This window comes from Tenrec ecaudatus, chromosome 2 (assembly GCF_050624435.1).
Source record: "Tenrec ecaudatus isolate mTenEca1 chromosome 2, mTenEca1.hap1, whole genome shotgun sequence".
NCBI classification, from domain to species: Eukaryota; Metazoa; Chordata; class Mammalia; order Afrosoricida; family Tenrecidae; genus Tenrec; species Tenrec ecaudatus.
In genome coordinates this window covers 27,733,412-27,754,049 of record NC_134531.1, presented here as the reverse complement: position 1 = coordinate 27,754,049, position 20,638 = coordinate 27,733,412, and positions in this window count along the sequence as shown.

Sequence of the window (20,638 nt, the reverse complement as noted above, 5' to 3'; positions counted from 1 at the left end):
TTTCCATAACCTATGAGACATTATGTGATTATATTATTTATTGATTTGATGATTAAATGAACTGTGAAAAGACTACTCTCAAAACAATCATCTTACTGGCTAAATTGACTTATACTTAAATCTTTTATTGTGTTTAAATGATTTATAATGTTTATTTGGGTGATATACAAGATAATTTATTCAACATATTCATGGCTGCTGATAGCCGACCTAGAATCTGTTCAGTACGTAGTGACTCTAGGAGCAACATAAGGAAACACTGGGTGATCCTGTATCATTCTCACAATTGTTGAGATTTTTATGCACAAACTACTGCAGCCAATGTGTCAATCCAATTAGTTGAGAATCTTCCTTATTTTCCTGACCTTCTATTTTACAGTGTCCTTCTTCATTAAATGGTCTCTCTTGATTCCACATCTAAAGTACATAAGACAAAGTTTTGTCATCCTACGTAATATTTGTTATTGGTCTATTTATGGATATTTTAAAATTTATTTGCATTGAAGTTATATTAATGCTAAAGATTGTATATTTTCATCTTCACTACTAAGTGATTCAAGTCCTTATGGCCTTCAAAAAAGTACCTTTTATTATCTGCAATCTGTTAATGAGCCTTCCTCCAATCCTGATGCCATGTCCTTAATATAGTATAGTTTTTTGAGATTATTTGTTCAGCAGACAGATTAATTAAGCATGATGAAAGGATATACTCTGACATACCATTTTAAATATACTTAAACCAAAGCCAAACTCATTGTCATTGAGTCAATCCTGACTATATAGGGTCATAAACTGTATATTATTTTATCGTACGTTTTTATGGGAGTTGACAGCTTAATTTCTCTCCATATAACAGATGGTGGGTTTAATAGGTGACCTTCTGGTTAGCAGCCTAACTTTGAACCTACTATTCCACCAGGGCTCCTTTTCAATATAATTAGGAAGCTTTAATTTCTGATGATAAAAATACAATATTTAAAATAAAATTTAAACCCACCAAGATATTAATAAAATTATTCAATCAAAACCTTACTTTCATGCAGAACTTTCTTCACTTAATCCAAAAGTTCATGGAACAGTATATTCTGGTAAAAAAACAAAACAAAACAAAACTGATGTTATCAGTTAAAACAGACAGTCTATGTAAATGTTTATATTTAATCATAACTACAAGTATTAATCAGAGACAGAGGGACTGACTGCCATTAGAATGCATGTAAAAAGATATTTTCCTCATGTGATCTGTATAAATACTTATGATTCAATATCACCTAACTCTTAATTTTAGATAAGCTAATTCTACAAAACATAGTTGCTTGATAAAAAGTAAACATTGCAATGGCACATGGTTTCAAATGATGAATCAAGTGCATCAAGGTAAATCCTTTACCAAACTTATTCAATCTCTATGCTGAACAAATAATTTGAGAAATTGATCTATGTAAATGAGACTGTAACATAAAAATTGGAGCAAGGCACATTAACCATTTGTGATTTGCAGAGGACACACCTTGTTTGCTGAAAGATGAGAACTTAAAGCACTTATTGATGAAGATCAAAGACTCCAGACTTCATTATACAAATTATAAATATTTGTATGTATTAGATTACTGAATGCATGAAAGCTAAGAGAGATAACACTTCATAAACAGAAAGAGGAGTAATGATTCCCGGAGGGTATCGGAAGGGAGGCTAAAGAGTGGGGGAAGGGAGAACTGTTATCAATGATGACTGTATAACCCCACTTGAGGGGAATGAATAATAGAATAGTAGTTGAATGAATACATTGGATGTTGTAAAATACATCAAAAAATGAAATGATAATAATAATATATAGTATATCAATAAGGGTTCTTGTGGGTAGGGTCGTGAGGGGATAAAGGGAAGCTGATATCAAAGAATTCAAGATGTAAAAATACAGGATTCTTATAGCCTCCTCCCTGGGGGAAGGACAGCAGAGAAGAAGGCAGGGAAGATATCAGACAGTTTAATATATGACAAAACAATAATAATTTATGAATTATGAAGGGTTCATGAGGTAGGGGGCAATGGAGAGGGAGGGGGAAAATGAGCAGCAGATATTAAGAGCTCAAGTAGAAGGCAAATGTTTTGAGAATGATGATGGCAAAAAATGTACATATGTTCTTGACACAATGGATGTATGTATGGATTGTGATAAGAATTGTATGAGCCCCCAATAAAATGATTAAATAACCCCCTACCCCCCAAAAAAACAGCGTTGTAACAGATGGTGCAATTGTACAATTTTGCTTCATTTAATTGAATTATGGAGTGTCGATATAATGACTAATAATAAAAAGAAAGTACAGCCTTCAATATGCAGTGAAACCATCTATAAGAAACCAAAAATCCTTGACACATATAGAGATCTCTCTCCCAAAATTCCTGGAATAGATGAATGAGTGCTTATAATGCTTTATAAGCTTGTTGAAATATCTCCGTTCGTATTCCATAAATTTCTGGTGTCTTGGTTATGGCTAATGCTTCCAATGAAATCTGAACTTCTTCCTTCAGTACCACTGACTCTCGTTTGTAATCTGCCTCTTCCAGTGGTTGAATGTCAACAGTCTTTTTGGTAAAGTGACTGTATTCTTGTTATTTTCCTTTAATGCTTCTTACATCATTAAATATTTGCCCACAGATTCTGTCAATATGGAAACTGGAGGTATAACTTTTCTCGAGTTCCTTCAGTTTACGATATGCTGAGTGTGTTACACCCTTTGATTTTCAAATCTAGTTCTCTGTACATTTCATTATAATAGTTGCTTTGTCTTCTTGAGCTGCCCTTTGAACTTTTTTGTTAAGGCCTTTGATGTATTCATTTCTTCCATTTGTCATAGCTACTCTGATTAAGGACATGTCTCAGAGTCTCTTCTAGTATCCATTTTGATCTTTTCTTTTTTTCCTGTCTTTTTGATAACCTTTTGCTTGATTCGTTTATGATGTTTTTGATGGCCTCCCACAGTTCATCAAGTTTTCTGTCAGTGTTAAATTCAACAAATCTCTTCTTGAAATTCAGATGGAAAAGACTCGGGGTCTTATGTTGGTTCTTGTGGTTTGTTTTCATTTTTTTCAGCTTGAACCTCAACTGATATAAGAGCATTTGGTTATTGGTTCCTTAGTAAGTCCTTTGCCAAATTTTCACTGCTGAGATTGAAGGTTCTGTCTCCTCTTCCCAAAGATGTAGTCAAGTTGATTTCTGTTTACTTCAGGAGGATTGTCACCATTTGTGTTGTTGGAAAAGGGGTTTGGTTTTTATAGGAAAGTCATTGGATTTACACATTTCTATTGTGTGATCTATACTTCATTTTTATTGTAAGATCATAATTTCCAACTAATTCTCCTTAGTTTTTATTTTCATGTAGTTCATTCCAGTCTACATTAATTATCAATAAGACTTGATTGCATGTTTGATCAATTTCAGACTGAAGGCATTAGTAGGAGTCTTCAATTTCTTCATCAACAGCTTCCAGATTGGTGCGTAAATTCTAATGATGTTTGCACTTACTGGATTTTATTCAATGCAGAGAAAGATAATCCTATCAAAGACAGCATTACACTTCAAGATAGACTCTAATGTCCTCTTTGACAATGAGTCAAAAGACAATCTACATTGTGTTGTCATTCCAGCCATAGAAAACCATGTGGTTTTCTGGTTAAAATTGGCCAATATCAGTTAATTTCCAGTGTCAACACACTAATAACCTAATGCAATATGATGTTTGATCTCTTGACTGCTACTTCCATGAGCACTGATTATGGATCCAAACAAAAAACCCTTAAGAACTTCAGCCTTTTCTCCATTTATTATGATATTCCCGAATGGTTCAGTTTTGAGGATTTTTTTTCTTCGCACTGAATTGTAATCCATATTGAAGAATGCACTCCTTAATGTTTATCAGCAAGTGCTTCAAGTCCCTCCGCTGTCAGCATGCAAGGTTGTGATGTCCTTACATTGTGCCTTGTTAAGAAGCTTTTCCATAATCCTGATGCCACATTCTTCTTCATAAAATCAATTTTTTCTGATTATTTGAACAGAATTTAGATAGAATTGGTATGAAGATAGTTTTATCCTCTCACTATAAAGAAATAGCCCAGGTAAAGGGATATCTATGGCTATTTTAATTCTGAAACTATACATAAATCCCAGTGAAATGAAGATGAATCAATAAAAATATACAACAGATTGCATAATTTCTTTAATATTTTAGGGTTTTTGTAAGCTTTCATGAAAGAGCTACTGTGGGTATAGTTTGTAAAATGACCACACGGCTTTCCCCCTCCTCCTGCCAACATACGTCCTTGCAATGTTGCGTAGGAGGTCATGTCCTGAAAAGTTGAACATTCTTTTCTTGTTATTGAATCAGAGTGTGTGAGTTGATTACCTGAGAGAGAGTATCAAAGCACTGCTATACAGTTTTCATGAAGCAGAATTTAAGAAACTTTAGAGTGCAATTGTGATACTACAATTAAAGGGAAAAAGGATGAGTCGAGCCTGCCTGGGTCAATAATCAATGTCCATGAAAATGCCAGTCAACAAGGCAAACCGTGCATTGCATTAGCACAATCTGCTGTACAATCCTCTTGGAAGTGTAAAAGTGCAAAAATATGATGTTGATGACTAACAGGGAAGAGAGCAAAGCCATGGAAAAGGAACACAGTGAGAAAGAAAGCAAAGACTAACCGATGCCTTTCTGTCGTGGTGAGAAAGCAGAGTATCACTTTCCATGGATGGCCAGAAGACCACGCCAGTCTCCAAAGAAATACAGCCAACACATTCCTTTCAAGTGAGGGTGGTAAGTTTTTGGTTCATTTTCTTTTGACACTTGATCTGGGAAAATCAGTCCCTATTCAATTAAAGGTCAGGAAAAGGTAGGGCAATTTAAGTGAGATGCTGTGGCATAATGGATTCAAATATGGCAATGATCCTAAAGATAGCTCCGGACTTAATATTGTATTTAGTTATACGCGGAATGATTATGGATTGGAACCACTCATAGGATACCTAAGAACATCAACCAAAAAAAAAAAAAAACCTACCGAATGAGGAGATGCCAAGTGATGGGTCCCCAGGGACCCCATAAGACACCCACCTCTCTAAGTGAAAGGATTGTTATGTGAAGCAGTCCTCTGCTAAATGGATTCATTTGCTCTAAGAAAACAAAATTGGTGAAGGAAGCTCCATTGCAACCAAAAGAAGTTTGAGAAATAGCAAGTTGTTGTGGATTTAAACTACTTTATTTAGAGTTGGTTGTTATTAGCAGTATACATCTGATAAAAGTATGTATTGAAATTTAACTACAGGCTTACCTTCATATTACAGATAATTTAGAAATATTTAGTTTAATTATAAGACAGAATTCAATTTTAAAGCATGTAGGAAGTACAAGCAAACTAATTTATTAAATTTTTTAAAAATATTTTCTGCTTTTTTTTTATTTTAACAATTTATTGGGGCTGATACAATTCTTTTCACAGTTCATACATATACATACATCAATTGTATAAAGCACATCTGTACAGTCTTTGCCCTAATCATTTTTTTCTCTTTTCTTCTTTTACATTTTATTAGGGAATAATTTATTAAATTTTTAAACAAGCAGAAAATATTTTATATTTATAAGGTTTAAAAATCAAAATACAATAAACAATATATTTTTGAGAGCATCACTGATACCTGTCTGGACCTTTATTTTGGCTACATTCTCTTGGTGTCAAGAACAATAGATAGAAAGTATGTCTTCATTTTTAAAATTATGCTGCTATACAAAACACTATACAGATATGCAAAACGCCAATTGACAAGTTTTAAATCAAACCCAGGGTAAAACATTTTTTGAAGCATTTTATTGGGGGCTCATAAAATTCTTATCCCAATCCATCCATCCATCCATTGTATCAAGCACATTTGCTGCCATCATTATTCTCAAAACACTTAATATCAGCTCCTCATTTCCTCTCCACTCCCCACTTACTCATGAATCCTTGATAATTTACACATTATTATTATTTTGTCATATCTTACACTATCCGATGTCTCCCTTCACCCAGTTTTCTCTTGTCCATCCAAATGGAGGAGGTTATATGAAGATCCTTATAATTGGTCCCCCTGTGTACCCCAACCTCCCTCTACCCTCCAGGTATCGTCATTCTCTCCGCTGATCCTGAAGGGATCATCTTCATTCCCTGCGTTTCCAGTTCCTATCTGTACCAGTGTACATCCTCTGGTCTAGCCAAATTTTTAAGGTAGAATTGGGATCTTGGTAGTGGGGAGGAGGAAGCATTTAAGAACTAGAGGAAAGTTTCATGTTTCATCGTTGCTACACTGCACCTTGACTGGCTTGTCTCCTCCCCATGACTCTTCAGTAAGGGGGTATCCAGTTGTCTACAGGTGGGCTTTGTGTCTCCACTCTGTACTCCCCTCACTCACAATGATATGATTTTTTGTTCTTTGATGTCTGATACTTGGCTCATTTGGCACCTCATGGTCAGAGGCTGGTGTGCTTCTCCCATGTGCGCTTTGATGCTTCTGAGCTAGTTTATTTTCAAGTTTTAATACCCCAGATGCTATATCTTTTGATAGTTGGGCACCATAAGTTAATTAAAAACAAACAAAAAACAAAGCCTCTATGTTATCAGATCATTTTTTTCTGAGTGAAATACAAAAACAATCCTAGACTCCTAATATATAAAGTCTTCAAATCAGTTAATTAAGTTAGCATATTAATGATATATTTTAGCTTAAACAGTTATAACTGTATTCATTTGTGAATATATATTATACTAATTCCTATTGTTGTTTTTATTTCACCTTGATGATCTGAAAGACATTTTACAGGATCATACTTTAATATACTCATTTTTATGTCTTACTCTGAAAAATGTGTGCAAAGCATTTGAATTAAACTAATCAAAGTAAATGAAAAATACACTGACACGAATGCAATAAAAATAGTAATAAATACATCTCCTTATTACCCCATCTGTATTACCAATGTAAAGTTGAAAATATAGAAAGGTTAATTTCAGCATTTGTTTCACATGATCATTATTGTCATTCTGCATCCAGTGCTATTTTTTAAAAACATGACTTATAAATTATTACTATTTATATTATCGATATTATATATCTGAAAATGATTAAGTCAACATCATGCTGTACACATTGTAATGCATAATATTTTGCAAAAAGGATGCAATGAAATCATAAATCATAATCCATGTTTGTAACAATTTACACATATTTCTATAATGGAGCCCAAAAATATAATAATATATAAATCGTTGCCACTGTAAATGTAGGTTGGGTTGGATTATGCTATCTATTATAGGTAATAAGATTGTTACAAGAGTTTTTATTTAAGAAATTTATGACTGAAATATTTACCATAGTTTATCACATTCACAATGCATCCATCTCTCATTGGTGGACCACATGTTATCATTTAAGTGGAGAAGAGGCAGAAATTTGCCTCTGATGTACAGTTATCAACACCCTAAAAACACTGCAGCTGAGTCATAATTTATGGAATACATTATTGCATAATTTTCAATATATAAATTATTTCATAATTTTAAAATATAAATGATTGCATCATGTAATACATATTAATTAACTTATATCATTCATCTACACACTTTCATCAGCCTGCTGAAAAATATTCTCTCCAAACTGTCTTCAATGGACAGTGGAAGGTGGGTGAAAAAGAGAAAAGCCCTAGACAGGATGGACTGACACAGGGCTGCAACAATGTGCTCAAGCACAGGAAACATTGTGAGGGTGGTGCTGGGCCGGCCAGCATTTTGCTGCTAAGGTGCATCGTTGCTCTGAATCAGAAATGACTTGAGAGCAATCAACAACAATGCTTTCATTTAGTAATAATTCATTAGTCAATCTACCTTTTGTTTCATAATTGTGCATTCATTCTAGGATATATATACACACATATATAATGTATATATAAATGGTGCAGTATATATAATGTATATATAAATGTTGCAATATATAATTTATATATATAATGTTGCAGTCAAATGTTACATACTTTGGCTCTATTTTGTGTTTGTTATTTTTTAGATGTGTGTAATTATTTCTTCTACAAGTCATAAAATAATTAATCAAAAGGTATAAACAGTAAGTGTGAAATCTCCATGGTAAAAATTAATGAAATTTAAATGGAAACATCCATAAACAAGAATTATTAATTACAGGTCAAATGTCCATTTCACTAGATGTAAAGTAATACATATAAGCAATTGAGCTACATAAAATCTCATGTCAACTATACTTTTCTTAGCTTGTCATATTGTGATACAATTTTCTTGTTTCTGTGATTCCGGAAGCAATGGCATTGGTATTTCACATATAAACAAGGATATAGATAGTGGACAGGTTGCCCTGAAGTTTATAGATGAAAAGAGACTGGGAAAAGAGGAAGGTTCACCCTACTTATTAAAAATTACCATTGAACACCTTATGAATAGCAGCAGTTTATTCGTGTAATATAGTGATAGAAGTTGAGGTACTAAGATCAGAATGAACCTAAAATACAACTAGCGATGCCATGCCATGATACAGTTTTGAAAAACCAATGACATATTCTAAATTATTATATGAATGTATGTACAAAATATCAACTTTGGCGATGAATAAATGGGAAAATTTTACCAAATTATTTATTCAGTATAAGATGGATCAAGAATACAATCAAGATGATTTGATAATAAATGATCATTGGAATAAGAAATTTGGTAAAATCAAGGTAGGATCAAAAGGATTAAATTTGGTTTTGGAGATTTCTTGAGAGAGAACAAGCAAGTAGAGAGGCTTGAGAAAAGATGCTGCTTGGCTTACAATCAGGAAAAGTGTACATCAGGTTTACGTGACGAAGGGTGTAGCATCAGCAGTATTAGCAGAAGACTTATTAACCACCTGTGGTATGCCAATGAAACAGGCTTGCTTGCCGAACGTGAGGAGGACTTGAATCAATTGCGGATGAAGATCCAGGATTGCAGCCTTCAGTATGGATGACAACTCAATGTAAGAAAGACCGAAGTCCAATGTGTAACATCATGATAATAGAGACAAGTGTTAGGTTGTCAAGGATTTTGTCTTACTTATGGAAGCATCAGTCAAGAGACCAAATATCATATTTCCTTTGGTAAATTTGCTGCACAAAACCTCTTTAGAATATTGAAGAGCAGGGATGTTTATTTGAAGACTAAGTTGTGCCTGACCCAAGCCATGGTACTCTCCATTGAATCATGTGTATGTGAATGATGACCATTGAGTAAGGAAGAACATAGAAGAATCTATGTATTTCAATAGTGGTGAATAACATTGGAGAATAATATTGGAGAATAGTGTTGGAGAATAATATTGGAGAATAATATTGAACTTACCATTGACTGCTAAAAGGACAAACTGACATATTGGCAGAAGTAAGGGTAGAGTGCTCCTTAAAGGCAAGGATGGCAAGACTTTGTCTTAGATACATTGAATATATTGTCAAGAGGGTCCTGTCTCTGGAGAAGTACATCATGTTGGGGAAAGTGGAGGGGTTGCAAACAATAGAACGGCCCTCAATGAGATGGATTGACACTGTGGTTGCATCAGTGGGCTCACGCATAGAGACAATTGTGAGAATGGCAAAGGACCATGCAGTGTTTCATTCTGTTTTGAGTAGGGTTGCTATGGGTGGCTGACTCGATGGTATGAAACAACATAAACGGTGAGAAAAATCAAATCAGTCTTGGAAGGAGCACAGCCACAATGCATCTTACAAGAGAGCATTTTGAGGCGACCTCTTGTGGATTTTGGGTTTATTATTAGGAGGGACTGATACAAGGAGATAAACAGCATGCTCACCAAAGAGCTAATAAGCAAAGAAGGAGACCTTCTAAGGGAAGGATTGACACAATGCAGGAAGAGCATGCTCAAATGTACCAATGATTGTGAGGAAAGGGCATGAATTGGCAGTGTTGCCCTGTTTTACCTAGGGCCACTATAAGTCAAGTCTGACTCCACGGTAATTTAACAATAACAGCAATAATACATCTAAAACAAAACATAAACAAATAAATAACTATTTTTTGCTAGCGGGTGGATCAGTGGGTTACGCTTGAGGCTACTAATCCCATGTCAGGAATTCCATCAGCTACTCCATGGAAGAAAGATGAGGTTTCTACTTCAGTAAAGACTTTCAGTCTTGGAAACAAACTAAGGCAGTTATACCTTGTCCTAAAGGTTCACAATAAATCAAAATTGTCTTAATAGCAGTGAGTTTTGTTTTGTTTGAAAACCAGAATAAAGGCTTTCTAAAAGGAACAATTAAAAATCTTCTCTATATTTTATTTCTAGTAAATGGTGCAACCACTGTGGGGAATGACACAGCATTTCTTCAAAAATAAGTCATTCATTCATGCAAATTACCAATGTGTGTTTAAAGCAAATAATTAGAGAATCTGGATTATATTATAAAGGGCCTTGCATTGGTATTGGAAGCAATCTCTTTTACAATTGGTAATACGACCTATAATATATATTGGTGAAGATTAAACATCTACAGTCTTCAATATGGATTATACATCAAAATAAAAAAAATCCTGACATCTGGATCTATAATATCATCACAGGCACACTACGCAGACACACACACAACTGAGTCATCAAGATTTATTTCACTTAGATGCACAAACAATGTCCAAAGAAGCAATCATCAGAATAACAAGAGGCATGTTGCATGGGGTAAATCTTCTCCCAGGATTATGAGATTGTGTTTAGGAGAAGTTATAAGGAAGGACTAGTCTCTGGAGAAGGATTTCATGCTTGGAAAATTTGGATAAAAGGTGTAATATATTGACACAATTGCTATAAAAATATGTTCAAAATATAGTATTGTTAGAAGATCAGAACCGGGCAGTTTTTAGATGATTCAGGGTTGACTTGATGGCAACTAACATGATCATTCACTATAACAAATGAGTGGAAACAACTGAAGATCCAATCAATGGATAGATAGATAACCAAAATATGGCGCAAAAATTCAACAATTGTCCTGTTTTAGTCGATGAAATTGGAAGTAGGCAAGCACATAAGAATTTCTCTGATCTTCTTATAAGGAGACAATCAATAGAGAGTTTTTCTTGGTTGTTATCATGGTGGAGTGAGGGAAGGAGCAAGCAGGTCTCAGATCATTTGCTGTGCATAGGTAGCCTCAAGTTGGTTCTGACTCATAGTGACTCTGAGTACAACAGAGCAAAAGGCCGCCTGTTTTTCTCCATCTTCACAAATGTTCTTATGTTTGAGCCCATTATTATAGTCACGGCAGCAATCCATCTTGTTGACAATCTTCTCTTTCGTTGTTCCTCTACTTCCCCAGGGTCATGTTCTTCTCCAGAGACTGGTTTCTCCTGGAAATATGTCCAAAAAACATGACATGAATTCTTGCCATCCTTGAATCTTCTAAGAAAGGCAGAATTGTATGATCTTTTGTCAGTCCATGATAATGTCAATACTATTTGTCAGCACCATACATTACATGTATAAATTCTCCTTCCGTCTTCCTTGTTCCATGCCCAACATTCATATCAGGTTATTGAAAATACCATAACTGTTGGTCAGAGGCAACTTGGACCTTAAAGAACCATCTTTTCTTTTCAACACTTGAAAGAGGTTTTGTGCAGCAGTGTACCCACGGTAATGTATCATTTGATCTTTTGACTGCTGCTTCCATAAGCATTGATCCCAGCTCTCATTATTAATTGATGTCTGCAGCTGCTTCTCCAATGGACTATGCCCTATCAGCAGATGAGGGTTCCATGGCTTTACTCCCAGAGGCTTTAGTCCATCCATAGAATCATTATGTGGATTCTACTTTGAGAGGGCAATTTTTCTCAGTCATCTATTGTCTTTAAAAATAGTTTTATTGCTTTATAAATTCACCTATCTTAAAGCCAATAGTTCAGCCATATTTTCACAGCTTTTACAATCATCACTACAATCAATTTGAGGGCATGCTCATTCTTGCACTCATTGTTAATATGCCCTGTTGTCCCCCAGCCTCCCATGCCAGGACCCCACTAAGCACTGACCCAGTTAGTATGTCTATAGAGTTACCTGTCTTGGATTCTATCTTCTGGAATACACACACACACACACACACACACACACACCAAAAACTAAATAAACCAGAGAAAAACTGAAAAGAAACAAATATTAGAAACTAGAACAATTTTAATATGAGTCAAGAGGCGATCCAATGATAAAGTCTTAGTTTTCACCTAATTGGTTTTGCAATAATTCACTTTCCATAATATTCTGCATGATCGCAAGTCTATTCCCATCCCTGCTCTATGGTCAGAGGGGATTCATGAGATGTTTAAACTTTGTGCATTTCCTCTCCATTTTATTTTAATTAAAATTCAATTTATGTAATTGACTAAACTTTAAAATGTGTCAAATAGAAGATCAAATATTACATTTCAACCTATCTAGCTGTCATGATCAAATTTACAGTGTTTTTGCCTGAGAGCCAGGCTGTGCACTTTCTTCGATTATGGCCAGAGAGGACTCACCTCAGGCTTCATCCGTCTATGCACACTGTAGATAGATTTGGGACTTCCACTGGCATCTATTGCCTTCTGCAAGGCAGATGTGCACAGTTTAAGACCTGCTAGCATTACCTCCTTCTTCCATGTGGATGATTGCTTGTTTGAATGCAAGCCTTTAAGGCAGCGGTTCTCAACCTGTCAATCATGACCCCTTTGGGGGGTCAAACAACCCTTTCACAGAGGTCACCTGACTCCTAACACTAGTGAAATTACAGTTATGAAGTATTAATGAAAATAATTTTATGTTTGGAGGGTCACCACAGCATGAGGAACTATATTAGGAAGGTTGAGAACCACTGTTTTAAGACCGTAGACTCTATCTTAGTATCTGAGCACCGTTTGCTTTCTTCAATATTTTGCTGCCCATATCAAGAAATACTTGTTCTTAGTCTGCAGATAAAATTGTGAGTCCAAAATTCATTTGTATATATATGGTTTACATATGACTTTGGTTCACTTTAGAGCTATCATTGTCATTTTTTTCATTTTCATTTTATAATGGAGAACCTTATTGTAGGGAACTGCATGTCCCTCAGCCATGGATCAAAAGCCATATACAACTTTCATGTATTTACTCTCGGCTTTCTGCCATATAATTGTGCCTAGTGGTCTTCCTGCCCTTGTTCCCCCTGCGGTCATTAGTTACTTGACCTTTGCTAGGACTAGTGCTCAGTTACTAGCAGCCGCTACGCTCATTGGACGACACACACCTGGTGGCACTTCCACCTCATTAGCATGCGGACCAGTTTGAGCTCAAATGCCCGCCATTTGGCAGGTGCGTGACTATTGGTTACCCCAGCTATACCTTATTTCCATATGACACAATGGTTCCCGCCCCTCGCTGGCTATTTAAGCCTCTGCTCAATAAACGAGACTTGATCGGACTCCTGTCTTGTCTCCATTTTCCGTGTCTCTTGCCCATCTTCATTCCCAGTCCCTCTTTCAGGTATCCACGTTGTTGATGACCCGTGGGACGGGTCACCTTATAACTCATTCTCTGGGGCATAATGTCATATTTTGAGTGCCTTCTGACCTGAAAGGCTCACAGTCTGGCACTCTCTCTATAGTGTTCTTTGCATGAGGGTTCTGTATCTGACAATGTTTCTATTCTGTACTTAAGATTTTCTATGGCTAGTTCCTTAGAGGTGGACAGCGCATTCCTTCTTCATAATCTATTTACTGTGAGTGACCCTTTAGATCATATTAATCTGGTGTTAGATAACATCAAGTCAGCCCAGCCCTATAGTGACCCTACACACAACAGAAGGCAATTCTGCAGGTACTGCACCATCCCAACAATTTTTCCTGGCTGCACGATATTGTAAATCCATTTTATTCAGGATTTTTCTTTTTTGTTGCCCCTCCAATTACCAAACATGATTTCCTTTTTCAGGGACTGGCCACTCCTGACAATACGTGCAAAGTATGTAAGATGAAGTCTTGCCTTTATTGTTATCAGTAGTGGGAGTTCAATAAGCACAGCAGGGTTATAATAAATCAAACGAATCCAAAATACAATGCAGATATTGAGCATGATCAGTTTCATCTTCAATTGATATAATGGCAAATTATGTGTGCTTCATACATTTACTACAAGTTATTATGCCTTGCACATTTTTAATAAAAAAATCAGATGCATTCGAAAATATTTTCAGTGGAAAGGGGCCAAGGTTTCTGTTTGGTTATTTTTTTGCCATATGCTTTCATTCTTTTATTTTTATGATACTAAGAAAATAGTATATACTTGCAATAGGAATGGTCCAAATTTGATGTACCCATGCGTGGAAACGCCAGAGTGAGCTTCTCAAAACAATGCCCTGATGACAAGATCTGCTGATGTGCTGCGCACCTTCTCGCCTGTACGTTGTGAACAAGTGATTCAAATTTATGCTACTTGGTTTTTCACAGAAGAACCAGCATGCTTTTTGGGAAAGTGGAAAATACTTCATCTCATCTAGTCACCCGCTTCTGTGTTTTGTAAGATGATTTCTTCTCTATTGATAACATCACTGGATGAGCAAGGACCAAAGCTTATTGACGGAATCTACTCACTGACACATGGAAAACAGTCACAGCACACAATTGATGCTAGAAACCAGTCCTTTATACCTGATCAATCACTAGGTATGCATTTGATACTGTGTTATGCATTTGAAACACTTGGTTAAAACTTAGTTTTGTTAGGTGCCTCCAATATTTTTTTGTTACTTTAGTGTGAAAATGCCTGATAGGGTTTTCTTGGTTATAATGTTTACAAAAGTCTTTTTCCTGATGGAAGCCACTGTGTGGGTTTGGAATTGTCACACTTTCAGTTAGCAGTTTAACCCTTTGCCCTATAAAGATTCCTGGCAAATTTGGCTTTTTATAAAACTGAGCTTTATAGAAATAGCTAAATGTTAGAAGTATCTGTTAGAGTAGTTGTGAAGCTTCATAGTGAGATCCTAACTTACTATATCAGTCAATATAGACATTTGCTTTAGAAATTATAATACAAATATAACCCTAGTCAAATTGTTTTATTGTATAACTTTTAAAGTTTAATAACATTACTGAAAATCCATTAAGACTTTCACAAAGGAGTTGTGGGAAAATTATAGCAAATATACCATGTAACAGAATCTAAAATCATTAACAAAAATGATTATCAATAATGTAACCTATGTTTCCAAAATTGGAATATTGAAATCACATTGCGAGTTATATAATGTCTCTGAATGATTTATTTCTTCAATAAATCTGATTTTAAAATTATATATACAATGTTTCATCAAATATATCATCCTGTTGGTTTATAAATATTTACAAATAGATCATGATCATTTAATTGAAGATAGTATAGCAATTCTATCATGATAATTTGTTAACTAATATTTTATAGCCAAAAAGAAAATATAAGAATTTATTTCAGGGAGATTCCATCAAACAAACAGTACACTTTTGTGAAATAGTGATGTAGAGTGTCTTACAGAACAAATATGACAAGCAATCCTATTTCCCTTTCTTTGCAAATTATGGTTTTATGTATTAAAATTTTAGTCAGAGTTTCTTCTAATTTTTCCTACACCTTAATTTCTATTTTCCATAATTCTCACTAACACCTTCACCCATAGTTGGACATTCATGCTCACAAAGACTACTGAAGTTTTTCTTGGACACATGATCAAACTTACTAGTAAATTTCTGTTCATATAGAGAGTAATAATTTTTGGTTGCAGATGGGAGAAACAAATTCTTGGTAAAATTATGAGATTCTTTAGGGGCATTTAGATAGTTTTAATTGATGCCAAGTTTGCTTGCGACATGGCTTTAATTGATAACCAAGATCTCTCCAGAATTTTTCCACAGAGAAATGGCATTACTACCCACAGTAGGAAATGCTGCAGTCTGACCCAGAGATATCACTGAGAATGCATGTCTAAATGCCGCCATTAAACTCATAGACACATCATCTAATGAAGCAACCTTGGTATTATACTTAGACTATAGTAGGTGTTAACACAATTTTTGACAAAAATTTTGAAGTTACGGTAAGAGCACATAATAATACTAATAATATTAGGTCAAGTGTTCATTCTCAGACAGCAAATGATTCTACAAATTGCATAGCTGGACTTCTCTACTAATGAAATAAAAGAATATTCAAACTCATATAAGAGTTTTAAGAAAAATAATTTTCCAGATATTTAGCCTAATCATTTAAAAAAAGAAAATGTAACAAAATAGAAAATAATATAGAAAGAAAATAAAAGAATTCAAAGTAAAACCCATGAATCATAAAGACATAGAAAAGCATACAATATTGTCCTTACTATTGACTTTCCAACATATGTGTGTTTGCCTTTTCCCATGATTACATATAAAAATATATTGTCTGGCATAAATAAAATATTCTATAATATTAAAAGCATACTCCCAATTCTCCATATTGTCAAAAAACCAAAAGTGTCTAAACAGATTCCAACTATTGATGAATCAATATAGGATTCCTATTTTTGTTTTTATTTGTGTTTTCCCTATTATTTAAAAAACAATAACAACAAGCAGAAACAAAAAAAAACAACAAGAATTTTCTTTAAATCTTATTCAATCTAATAGTTGTTGCTGTAGAGGCTCTTCAGTCAGTTCTGCCCCAAAGTGACCCAATTTCAAAAAGAAAGAATCATGGCCCAGTCCTGCATTATCTTCACCGTGATTGTCGTGTTCGAACTGTTGTTTCAGCCACGGTGTCCACCATCTCACTGATGTTCTTCCCCTTTGTCACAGACTCTCTACTTGTCAGAGCTTCATGTCGTTTTCCAGGTATGGTTCTCTTCTGATAACATGGCCAAATTACATGAAGCGCAGTCTGAACTTCCTTGTTTCTGCAGAGCGTTCTTCCTGGCTGTCTTCTTCAAAGACAAATGTATCTCTGCTTTTGGCTACCCAAGGTGTGTGTGTGTGTGTGTGTGTGTGTGTGTGTCTCCAACATTATCATTCAAGTGAATCATTTATTCTGTAATAATTATCTTAATCTTCCAACTTTCATGCATCAGTTTTTTAATCTTAATTTTCCAACTTTCACAGGCATATTTGGTGAAGGAAAACATCATTATTTGAACTAAGTGTACCTTAGTCTTCAAGGTGACGTCCTTAGCCTTTGGCCCTTTAGGGAGGTCTTTTGAAGTGTCTTTTCTTAAGTTAATACACATCATTTATCATCTAGTAGTCAAGTTATATTTTATTATTGCTTCTTTCACAATCCGTTCCACTTTGACAGTGTTTTTAACTCAGTCATTAGCTAGCTAGCTACTTTTTAACGTAATAATATTATTGAAACTTCACTTTGAGGAACTCTGAAACTTCTTTGGTTCTTCTTGTAAAGACGGACTTAGTTTTCATTAGTTTTTGCTACTAGAAAATCAGTACTGAAATATCCATACAGTGTGTCCTGAAGTTTAACATATTATTATCCTCTTCTTTGTAGACAAATAATTATATATTCTCTAAAGTTAAAATGGATCACTTTTGTCAAAAGCATCCTCCTTCCAACTGTGCCACATCTTTTGCGGGGAGGTTCCTAATTGCCTTGGAGAGAGAGAAACACATAGAGAGAGAGGCAGGCAGAGAGAGAGAGTGAGCGAGAGAGAGAGAATGAAAAATGACCAGCAATCTGGTCTCTGTCTCTAGTTCAGTGAGCCCCTTGATGAGTCTGCAGATGGAAGCATTTTCCCTTGGGAAGCATAATTTCCAGATAAAGCATTTTCAAGGAAACTACTTGGAACAATATTGAGAGGCCACTGTCCCTCTTTTTTAGATCTAGTTTGCCAGATTCTGTTCCTGTCAACAAATGAAACATGTCCATGTGAATGGAACTTTAACTTGTAAGATATTGTCTCTCAATATCCTTACTGAGTGTGACCTTCTGAAAAACTAGTAGTTACTGAATTATTGGACATATACACATTTTAAGGTAATGCATTCACTGTTCTTCTATAGAGTGATATATTTTGAAAAATAAAAATTATTTTATAAAGTTTCAGTGACTAAGGAAGTCAATCAATGCGGTGAAATGTAATGACAGGTGGAGAAGAAAAATAAGCCCAAAGTAATTGAGTATTACCAAAACCATGACAGAAGCCAAATAGAGTCTATATAATACATCTAATAAATGTTTGACTGTGTCTTTACAGTGAATTGTACTTTTTCAGGGATTTACGGGAAGATATACTTTCTGGAAAGGAAGAGAGACAACACTTACATCGCTATTCCAACTTCCATACAAAATAATAGTCTTTACTCGTTGCTATACAGAATAGCGTTGAATAAATACTGGAGAGAGAGGAATAAACTTGTGTAATATTTGCATGATAATTTCCGTCTTTTGGTTGAATACTGAGATCCTGTTCCTGAGATGGAGACTTTTAGTGAGCTTATCATAGTTCAAACTTTCAATAACCATCTGTGCCTGGAGAAGTATAACATGCTTGGTAAAGAGGAAGACTTTGGGGGAAAATGGATTAACTCTGTGACTGCAACAATGTGTTCAGGCATAGAAACAATTAATTTTAAGAATTGGTCCAGACCGTGCAGTGTTTCATCCTGTTGTGAATGGGGTCAGTATGGATCGATACTGAGCTGACTGGATGGCCCTGTAACAAAAACAATAATAACATGAGTCATACAACAAATGAATTATCATACTTTGGACGGACTCATTCTAAGATAACCTAATATTCTTCCAAGTAGTTTGGTCTTAAATGCCAGTATTTTACCCAAACATTGACACACTGCAAAGCTGATTACCAATATTCATCTAAATTACTCTCCATCTCTGGCATTGTACATGCCATTGATTAATCATGGGAAGTGATTTGAACATTTGTCTACACGGAGCCAGATAATAAATAATTTTGGCTAGTTAAGCCTAGTAGATATGACTCAGGGCTCTCTTCAGACTGCAGAACAGATGGACAGAATATGAAGAATTGAGAATAGTTGTGTTCCAACAACAATCTATTAAAAATAAACAGCTGGGAGACTAGATTTTGTTCATAGACCATAATTTTCCAATCTCTGACTTAAAATACTGCACTTACATTTTCTAAGGCCAAACTGTCTTATGCAGTGTCCAGCAAGTAGATTAAAAGACTATGTGATCAGATTTCTGCATACTGAAAATCTAGCATATGTTTTCCTTATCATTTTAATGCAATGTGTCTTTTGATTTCTTGACTGCTGACTCCACGAACATTGGTTGTGAATCCATGCAAAATGAAATATTTGAAAACTTAATTGATCATATTGTACCGATTGGCTGGGTAAGAGGCTTTGGGGCTTCTTCACATTGAGCTGTGATCCATACTGAAAGTTCAAATCCTTTATCTTCTTCAGAAAATGCTTCAACGCCTCCTCACTTTTAGCAATCAACCTGGTGACATAATATAAAATTAGGAAATCACTGTTCTAGAATGTTCCATTAGCAATATAAAGGTATAACCTTGTCATTAGGCACCTTTGAGTGGCTTCGGACTGGTACCTTGTATGCATCCTTGCACTCATTCTTATGTCTGAGCCCATTGTTAGAGGCACTGTGCCGATCATCTCCTCAAAGGTATACCCCTTTTTCATTGACCTTCAGAAAGACGTTAAATCCTTCCCCAGAATATTGTTCCGTCTTGGGAACATATCTGAAGTACATGAAATGAAGTCTCAGTATCCTTGGATCCAGGATGCCCTGCTTGCAAGACAGGTGTACTCCCTGTTCTACCAGTCTTAGACTCAATATTCTTTACCAACACCTTCATTCAAAGGCATCAATTCTACTTTGGAATGTCTTATTAATTGTCAAGGTTTCCATGCTCATGAAGTGAATGCAAATATTATATAATGCGTCAGACATACCTTAGTGCCTAAAGTAACATCTTGATTCCTAATACATACTTAATGGGGGTATTTGAAACACATTGACCAAATAAATTATGTTCTCACTGAAAATTGAGCACCAAGGTAAGCTCAGTTCCAGGTTTGGTGTTATTTTTTTGTATTTCTATTCATGTATGTTTTTTAATGATTAATTTAGTCTTTTTATTCTCAGCTTTTTCTGGAATTTTCTGAGTTTTTCCTGATTTAACTTAGAGATTTCTCCATCTTTCCCTCAATCTGCTGAAGCTAGCTCAATATAATTCTTGTGATTTCCCCATTAAGCAGATGCAATGCCTTTTCTTCCTAAGAAATGCTTTCCATCTCTGTATTTCAGTCCCTTCCTTGATCCACTCATTGTAGTTTCTATGTGAACATTTTTTTGTCTCTGAGAAAATGTCATGGTCCTTTATTTATCATTAATCATTGATTATATGTCAGTGCATTCTTATGTGCTCATCATCTATCTCCTACTGGATACGATGGAGGATGACAGTGTGCAGTTGTCTGTTCTCTGTTTCTACAGTGCAGCTGCTGGTGGATTGGAATGGTGGTGTTCATCTATTGTCGATCAGGTGATGCAAGAGTGGCAGTTACCCTCGCCCAT